The following is a 10,207-nucleotide window of genomic DNA, read 5'->3' as shown; positions in this document are numbered from 1 at the left end:
GGATTAACTAGGAATTTAAATGAAGATAAGTCTTCATCAAGTAAAAATTCTTGAAGTCAGTGGGAGCAACAAGAAGTAAATTACCTATCTTAATTGTTAAGGATAGAACTAGGCTCGATAGAGAAAGTGTGAGACACTTAAATAGAGACAAACCCCAAATGAGTAAAGATCTAGGAAGTTGGTCGTGTGACTCCAACATATTCCTTCCTAAATATCTATGACATTGACATTGCATTCTTCCCAATTACCACATCATGAGTATTTGATACAAATTTATGGATTTCGTCATAATATTTGGCATTATCGTGTGACGACTAGCAAGAATAAATTCAGAAATTTACATGAATGGAAGTAGGGTAGTTGCCATTTCATCCACGGACATATAAGTGTTATAGTGTACTCATTTTAGTTCTGTATTTAGAAATGTACCTCAATAATTGTTATGATATACAATATGTCTAAATAAGAATATAATTTGAGTTTTGCACAAAAGGTAAAGGGTTTTATCATTATGCAATTAAAACAAGCGTTGTACTCTTACATACCACGATTAAGTTTATGGTGAGACCATACAAGTCAAGGTAGTTATATTTAAACTAGAAATAAAATGTCATATATACAAGACTTAAGTTGGTGATCCCAGCCATTTCTTAGTCCTTGATTGAAAATCACTTTTAGAAACTAGTTTTGACTAGTCTCCCAAACCATTTTATTGGGAATCTTTTGGTGTGTGCGAATCTTGTATTCAAAGCAAGTTAATTCATGATTTTTCCTGGAAAAGGATTATGAATAGAACAAGATATTCACCCTATTTACACTTTGAAGTGTATGGTCGAATATAATTTCAATCAGGGAAGGTTATTACTTCTTCATCTCTTTTACCAACGAATTAGGTAGATACTTGATATCCACTTAATGAGATAAGAAGAGAAATTCTTTGTGTGAACCCCCGCGATAAAGCGGAAAATATAAGTTATAAATTCAAGCGGAAATTAGGAAATTTTCAAAACTTTTAAAATTTAAAGCGCGGGTTCCTTAAAATATAAAACACCAACAAAGAATGTGAAAATAAAATTGAATTATACAAACGTGATAGTCAAGGTGAGGGAAAATATATCCCTCGAATGACAAATGATAAAAGGTGAGTCTAAGCAATTCTACTAAACCGACTACTAGTCCAAGGTGCTCGCTAGCTCACACGTCTAAACCCCACGAATGCATCTTCACGAACCTGTCATTCATGTAAACATGAAAGCCACAGTCAGTGGGGAGTAACTCAGGGTTCTCCCAGCCACATTATGTCAAAACGAACATAACAAAGAATATGAACAAATAATCATATTAGATAAGTTATGAGTGAATCGACTTATAACTAAACATGGGATCATACGTGTTTAAACCAACAAGGATAAAAGAAATGATGGAATAAACAAGTAAGGCATAAGCAACAATAAAATAAATGGAGAAGAAAGACAAGGAAACAGACACGACCGCTTAGCCATGAACACGTATTTCAAGGAGATATGACCAAAGTAACCATCCAAATAATGCAAGACATTTACTACTCTTAGACTATAATTTCCCCGGGTAGGACTACGATAATGATACGATCCTAGTCTAAATCTGCAGATTCTCGGGTGTACATCCCGATTCGACGTGCGCCAGCACAACATGCACCCAAGACTCGACTACTCATGGAGAACGAGTACCCCAATCGCCAGAACATCACGAAAGTGGCGGAAAGACTAAAATAAGACTCACTTTCCAGCACAACACAAGTGGCCCAAAACCACACTTGCCAGAACAACACAAGTAGGCCAAACCCGTACTTGCCAGAACAGCACAAGTAAGGCGTAAATGTATGTCAAGCACATACGATAGTAATATGGCATTTCTACAAGAATACGACTCTTACAAGTGTAAGACCAACACAAAGTGCAGACGGAGTATCCGACTCAGAGGCTACCTTTAAAGCATGTCCGAGATACCATACACAAGACTACATCCTAGACTCCAACCTCCTGGTAGGACGACGATCATATCGCAACTAGAGGGCCTATGGCTCACCCCTAGTATCCGATAGGACCAAGACTCAGGGACGGAATTATTAATGTCACATTCATACTTATGGCCTGCTACACCATAAGTACGGATGAGAACATCAATCTCGACGATCATATTGTAACTAGAGGGCCTATGGCTCACCTCCGGTGTCCAATACAACCAAGACTCTCACAACTGAACAATACAAGACGTTATCAATGATATGACTCTTACAAGTACATATTTATAATAAATATCTCATACTTGTATTATATTAATAAATATTCCATTTCATAATTTAACATGCCGGTTAAATAAAATATAACAAGTGATAATGAATAATTTACGTTATGTGAACTTTACGGGATAAAATGTGACCAACTCAAAGACTCATTTATGAGCCCATAAAACAAGTCATAAAAACCCAATACTTGAAGTCACAGGAAATCCATCAAGTTAATCATGCAAAGTCCAACCATGTAATCATGTGAAGTCCAACATTTAAAACATAACAAGCCCAAAAGAAGGAAGTATGTAAATTCCCCATATAAATTATAGTGAACCCAATCTATAAAATATAATGAGCTGTAATGAATAAACGTTTCATTTCTCATTCACATGTTACTTGAACAAAGTATAAATAACTGATAACAAATGAATTAACTATACGGAACACGAGGCAAAACGTAAACAAACTAAAATCCGAACCACCCATAAGCATATACGAGTCAACAAGGGAAAACTTTGGTCATGATACGAATACAAAGCATAAACAACCATCATACACAAAGGATATATATATTTATAGAACTTGAAACGATAAAACGGGCGCCATTTACTCATACGGACTCCGAATCGAGTGATTCAAGTGGCTAAACCACCTAATTTTTTGATGTTGTTCCATCTGTCACATTTTCAGTGGCAGTGGAGCTCGTCCCGGTCAGGTACGACAGATATCCAGGCCAACACGGGTGGTTTATGACGGGTTTCTAAGTATGATTAAAACGTTATTCATCCATACAAATGATCCACATTCATACATGTATATACATTTGAGTCGTTCATAAGAAAATTAACTCAAACACATGTAAATCACGCCCCAAAACAGCATTTATACGCCCAACAAGCCATATATATTGAAACGGTCTTAAGATAGATTGTTAAGCATGTAAAAGATGAAATTCACCCAATTAAACTACCTAGTTCATAAATATATTCCACCATGAATCCAAAGTTGCAACATTTACTCAAATTAAACATGGAAAACATGTATAAAAACGTTTCAACCAACACCACATGAACAATTCGTAAAGACTAACAATTTATATCAACAAGGAACAATACACAACATACAAACACACAAATTGACATAATACCAAGTAACCCATCACCGTTACCTCATTAGCTCTTCAATAAGCATGTTTCCGACCCATTGCTACTCCGGTTGCCCAAATCCGCAACTTGACACACAAATAAACGAAATTAACACGGGTACTCGTGCCCTAAAGGTTACGACCAAAGGAGAAATATGGTGAAAGTTGAGAACTTTCTTACCTAGAAAGATGGAGGACGGAAAGAGGAGAAGATAGATGCGAAAATCACTTGAATCGGATAAAAATTGAGCAAGTTATGAGTGTTTTAGTGGAATAGGTGTAAGATGCAAAAATGGTGTTTGTGTTTGTGGTGGTGTTGCTGAAATTTGTTGTTAGGTGGAAGAAGATAGGCTTTCAAGCATTTATATGGGTGGAGGGAAGAACATAAGAGAAAGGTCCATAGTTGCCTTAGGCCCAAATTGACATTTTGGGTCGATATTACACTAGAAATACGCCTTAAGGTTACTACAACTCAAGACGGATATTTTTATCAACATTACTATTATTATACATGTAAAGTCGTATTTTATAAAAACGGATTTAAAAATATAAATAAAATAATAAAATGGCTAATTACATTATAAATGCCAACACGGAAAATTCGTGGGTGTTACAATCACCCCACCTTTTAAAAGTTTCGTCCTCGAAACTTGAAAGTAGAAATGAAAGGTTATATACAATAAAACTGGAAGTTTGGAATCGTTAATCAAAACATTAAAAGGTTACTTATCGTAAGAATTAAAATTCTTTCAAAAGTTTCAATTAAAATTTTCCGACAGAACCAGATCGAAAGGTAAATCATTTGTATAAATAAAAAATCAAATTGTTTTCGAAAATATTTATGAAGGGTTTTCCAAGTATAAGTCTCATTCATGGAACAAAATTGCTCTTGTCGTGCACACAAGAACGCTAACTTTCCAAGTCAAAGACAGATTTAGAACAAAATTAATTCGCCGACAAGCGTAGAACCAGTTATCAAACGTCTCCAATAACGAGTTCTAACATCCAATCAGCGTTAAAATCAAAAGAAAAAGGTAATCCACTCAAATTTTCTTTTATAAAAGCCAAAATAGAGATAAAGGTTTCACTTTTAAACTAAAAAGGAGTCAAGTTTGTGAAAAGATAACATCAAACATTGACAAAGAAATCATAAGTAGATCAAAGTTAATTGAAATTGAATAAAATTTAAAGAAGCTCGGGTTCATTAATTAAAATCATGATAAAGAAATCTACACTCAAGGAACAAATAGGGAGTTAAATCAAATTTCCATTTTCGAACCTTTTAAAAATAGGTAAGATTTTGTAAGAGTAATATAGTTTTTTAACAACGAACCAAAAATGGTAGTTTGAAATGTTTAGAAATTGTACGAAAGGAAAAGTAACTTGCACATCATAGATACAAGTATGCTAAAAGGATTCAAACTTAACTAATCAAAAGAGCTATGATGAATTTCATAGGGGTAAGATTCGAAGTCAAATCCACAAGGATGTCAAAGATAGAGTTTCATAGGTTACCAACATCAAATTTTAAGGAGAAGCATGATGAAGCGAGGAAAAGAGGTGTGAACGGTAACGCTTATGGTAAAAGAAGAAAGAGGATTAGAGAAGAAGGAAACGCCGGGTACACAAATCTCAAACAACAACATCATCCCAAACCGTTCCGAAAACTTCCTAACCACAAAACTGATAACCGCATAACACCCAAAGACTTCATCAAAACACTTATGTTATGGCATCCTAAGTTATTCCATGACATGAGGTACTTCACTACAAGTGTGATCTCATCACTCCAAATCCTCAAATATCCACAAACAACTTCCACAAGATCAAGGTCAAGGTTTCCAACAAAGTTATACTCATATCCAACCAGTGTCATCTATAAGTTTCCAAAAATGGTAGAATCCTCAATCAAGGATCCTAATTCCAAACTCTAAATTCCCAGAAAGGATTTCTCAATTATTCCACAAGGTTCTCATATAGGGTACGGTAGTAACAAGTCAGCCTAAAACTCCTTTCATAAAAGTTCACTCTACTACACACTCTTTGAGAAAGATGCCTAATCACTGAAGTTTGAAAAATCCATAGGATCTCGAGTCCTTCTATCCTTTTACTTATTACGGATTCCCAAAAGCGGAACTACACTCAACTACATCATCATCTCAAGTACTCAATACCACTTCAAAGTTTCTAAAACCATAAATTGAAACTATGTCCTTCAACTTAACAATTGGCGTCAACCATACCGTTATCCTTTCTAGTTACTAAAACCAGCGCTAAGACTTCCGAACAATGTAGCTTAGTCTCACTCTCATACCATACCTCAAATAGTAATCAATATCATTTACTTAGACAAACTAATAAGCCCACAATTAGCATTTGTCATATGGTAACATACACATTAAACCCTCATATCCAAAGCAACTACGAAAGCCAATCACAAACTCGACTTACTTAGTCAATCCTACATCCTCAAATCCACCATTCAATCTCATCCATTTTAAGTCAAGTACTAGGCACTAGCATCCCAAGACACGTCTCACTACACTTCCCAAGCCTTTCCAATCCCAAACATAAACAACAAAGCCAAGTTCTATAACCTTAGTAACATAGGAAATTCACACCTACACACAGAATTCCACTAATCAATTATGCTCACTTTATGTCAAGAAATTAGGTATAAGAATTACCAAGTATGTCTCACCACACTACCTAAGTCTCTCTAACATCACAACCACTAAACCAAGGTTATGGGTCAAATACAAACAAACTCCACAAATCCAAAGTATCCAACCAAGATTAACATCCCACAAAAGAAAGAGAACTATCTAAAAGGCGTCAAGGAGGACAAGTAAGGAACAAAGGAAAAGTTAGGAGGGTACAAGAGTAGCTTCCAAGGAAAAAAAAAGTTTAGAAGAAAGATAGCCACCAAGAGGTAAAGAATAAGGCAAGGAACACAAAGAAGGAGGAATATCTCCGAGGAAGAAGAAGCATTCCTCAAAGATTGAACAAACCTTCAGTTTCCGGCACTAGGCACCAAGTCTTGATCTCCACATAGGTAAGTTCACAGTCATTGATCAAATGGCACAACAATTATTAAATGACAATGAACAAACATGTTAGAACCTAAAAAAGAGCAAACACACTACAGACTACCACCTTTGGACCTTAAGTCTACCCATCTCTCATTCATTATTCAAGGTCAAGTTCAAAATTAAATTTGGGTACACGTGTGTGCGTCGGGAGCAACAAAGGCTCTGATACCAACTGTGAACCCCCACGATAAAGCGGAAAATATAAGTTATAAATTCAAGCGGAAATTAGGAAATTTTCAAAACTTTTAAAATTTAAAGCGCGGGTTCCTTAAAACATAAAACACCAACAAAGAATGTGAAAATAAAATTGAATTATACAAATATGATAGTCAAGGTGAGGGAAAATATATCCCTCGGATGACAAATGATAAATGGCGAGTCTAAGCAATTCTACTAAACCGACTACTAGTTCAAGGTGCTCGCTAGCTCACACGTCTAAACCCCACAAATGCATCTTCACGAACCTGTCATTCATGTAAACAAGAAAGCCACAGTTAGTGGGGAGTAACTCAGGGTTCTCCCAGCCACATTATGTCAAAACGAACATAACAAAGAACATGAACATATAATCATATTAGATAAGTTATGAGTGAATCGACTTATAACTAAACATGGGATCATACTTGTTTAAACCAACAAGGATAAAAGAAATGATGGAATAAACAAGTAAGGCATAAGCAACAATAAAATAAATGGAGAAGAAAGACAAGGAAACAGACACGACCGCTTACCACGAACACGTATTTCAAGGAGATATGACCAAAGTAACCATCCAAATAATGCAAGACATTTACTACTCTTAGACTATAATTTCCCCGGGTAGGACTACGATAATGATACGGTCCTAGTCTAAATCTGCAGATTCTCGGGTGTACATCCCGATTCGACGTGCGCCAGCACAGCACGCACCCAAGACTTGACTACTCATGGAGATCGAGTACCCCAATCGCCAGAACATCACGAAAGTGGCGGAAAGACTAAAATAAGACTCACTTGCCAGCACAGCACAAGTGGCCCAAAACCACACTTGCCAGAACAGCACAAGTAGGCCAAACCCGTACTTGCCAGAACCACACAAGTAGGGCGTAAATGTATGTCAAGCACATACGATGGTAATATGGCATTTCTACAAGAATACGACTCTTACAAGTGTAAGACCAACACAAAGTGCAAACGGAGTATCCGACTCAGAGGCTACCTTTAAAGCATGTCCGAGATACCACACACAAGACTACATCCTAGACTCCAACCTCTTCGTAGGACGACGATCATATCGCAACTAGAGGGCCTATGGCTCACCCCTAGTATCCGATAGGACCAAGACTCAGGGACGGAATTATTAATGTCACATTCATACTTATGGCCTGCATCACCATAAGTACGGATGAGAACATCAATCCCGACGATCATATTGTAACTAGAGGGCATATGGCTCACCTCTGGCATCCGATACGACCAAGACTCTCCCAACTGAACAATACAAGACGTTATCAAGGATATGACTCTTACAAGTACATATTTATAATAAATATCTCATACTTGTATTATATTAATAAATATTCCATTTCTTAATTTAACATGCCGGTTAAATAAAATATAACAAGTGATAATGAACAATTTACGTTATGTGAAATTTACGGGATAAAATGTGACCAGCTCAAAGACTCATTTATGAGCCCATAAAACATGTCATAAAAACCCAATACTTGAAGTCACAAGAAATCCATCAAGTTAATCATGCAAAGTCCAGCCATGTAATCATGTGAAGTCCAACATTTAAAACATAACAAGCCCAAAAGAAGGAAGTATGTAAATTCCCCATATAAATTATAGTGAACCCAATCTATAAAATATAATGAGCGGTAATGAATAAACGTTTCATTTCTTATTCACATGTTACTTGAACAAAGTATAAATAACTGATAACAAATGAATTAACTAATACGGAACACGAGGCAAAACGTAAACAAACTAAAATCCGAACCACCCATAAGCATATACGAGTCAACAAGGGAAAACTTTGGTCATGATACGAATAAAAAGCATAAACAACCATCATACACAAAGGATATATATATATATATATATATATATATATATATATATATATATATATATATATATATATATATATAAATATATATATATAAATATATATATATATATATATATATATAGAACTTGAAACGGTAAAACGGGCGCCATTAACTCATACGGACTCCGAATCGAGTGATTCAAGTGGCTAAACCACCTAATTTTTCGATGCCGTTCCATCTGTCACATTTTCAGTGGCATTGGAGCTCGTCCCGGTCAGGTACGACAGGTATCCAGGCCAACACGGGTGGTTTATGACGGGTTTCTAAGCATGATTAAAACGGTATTCATCCATACAAATGATCCTCATTCATACATGTATATACATTTGAGCCGGGCACAAGAAAATTAACTCAAACACATGTAAATCACTCCCCAAAACAGCATTTATACGCCCAACAAGCCATATATAAAAATGTTGAAACGGTCTTAAGATAGATTGTTAAGCATGTAAAAGATGAAATTCACCCAATTAAACTACCTAGTTCATAAATATATTCCACCATGAATCCAAAGTTGCAACCTTTACTCAAATTAAACATGGAAAACATGTATAAAAACGTTTCAACCAACACCACATGAACAATTCGTAAAGACTAACAATTTATATCAACAAGGAACAATACACAACATACAAACACACAAATTAACATAATACCGAGTAACCCATCACCGTTACCTCATTAGCTCTTCAATAAGCATGTTTCCGACCCATTGCTACTCCGGTTGCCCAAATCCGCAACTTGACACACAAATAAACGAAATAAACACGGGTACTCGTGCCCTAAAGGTCACGACCAGAGGAGAAATATGGAGAAAGTTTAGACCTTTCTTACCTAGAAAGATGGAGGACGGAAAGAGGAGAAGATAGATGCAAAAATCACTTGAATCGGATAAAAATTGAGCAAGTTATGGGTGTTTTAGTGGAAGAGGTGTAAGATGCAAAAATGGTGTTTGTGTTTGTGGTGGTGTTGCTGAAATTTGTTGTTAGGTGGAAGAAGATAGGCTTTCAAGCATTTATATGGGTGGAGGGAAGAACATAAGAGAAAGGTCCATAGTTGCCTTAGGCCCAAATTGACATTTTGGGTCGATATTACACTAGAAATATGCCTTAAGCTTACTACAACTCAAGACGGATATTTTTATCAACATTAATATTATTATACATGTAAAGTCATATTTTATAAAAACGGAATTAAAAATATAAATAAAATAATAAAATGGCTAATTAAATTATAAATGCTAACACAGAAAATTAGTGGGTGTTACACTTTGAATAAATTCAATGAATGTTTAAAAGTAACAAAACCTAGAGATCATAAAAACAAAGTATTAGTACTTTGTTAAGGTAGGGAATAATTAAGTAAAGACTTTTATTTGCACGAAAAGGAGTGTGATATGGTATCACAAGTTCACCTTCATAAGCACATAATATTATATAAGGTGTGTTAGAAAGTGACAAATAATCCTATATGATATGATTAAATCTTTACATTGTAGTTGGTGGTAGTTTCTGTTATAAAATTTGTCTGGCATTTAAAAATTTTCCACTAATATAAAACATGATTAAAGCAATCATCTACTTTTCATATGAAATATGGTTAG

The 10,207-nt window shown here is 35.4% G+C and overlaps 2 long non-coding RNA genes across 2 annotated transcripts; both read right to left on the bottom strand.

Moving 5' to 3' along the window:
• Window positions 1-1,058: 1,058 nt before the first annotated feature.
• LOC141615131 (uncharacterized) lies at window positions 1,059-3,870 on the bottom strand. Its single transcript, XR_012529646.1, has 3 exons — window positions 3,598-3,870; window positions 3,441-3,503; window positions 1,059-1,231 (listed from the first exon to the last, which is right to left on the bottom strand). It is a non-coding gene; the product is annotated as an uncharacterized LOC141615131 (long non-coding RNA).
• A 2,906-nt stretch (window positions 3,871-6,776) lies between these two features.
• On the bottom strand, window positions 6,777-9,689 carry LOC141615130 (uncharacterized). The gene is made up of 3 exons (XR_012529645.1): window positions 9,439-9,689; window positions 9,282-9,344; window positions 6,777-6,972 (listed from the first exon to the last, which is right to left on the bottom strand). It is a non-coding gene; the product is annotated as an uncharacterized LOC141615130 (long non-coding RNA).
• Window positions 9,690-10,207: the final 518 nt, after the last annotated feature.

This window comes from Silene latifolia, chromosome 11 (genome assembly GCF_048544455.1).
Source record: "Silene latifolia isolate original U9 population chromosome 11, ASM4854445v1, whole genome shotgun sequence".
Taxonomy (NCBI): Eukaryota; Viridiplantae; Streptophyta; class Magnoliopsida; order Caryophyllales; family Caryophyllaceae; genus Silene; species Silene latifolia.
The sequence above is the reverse complement of the archived record's forward strand: the minus strand, read 5'-3'. Positions and strand labels throughout refer to the sequence as shown.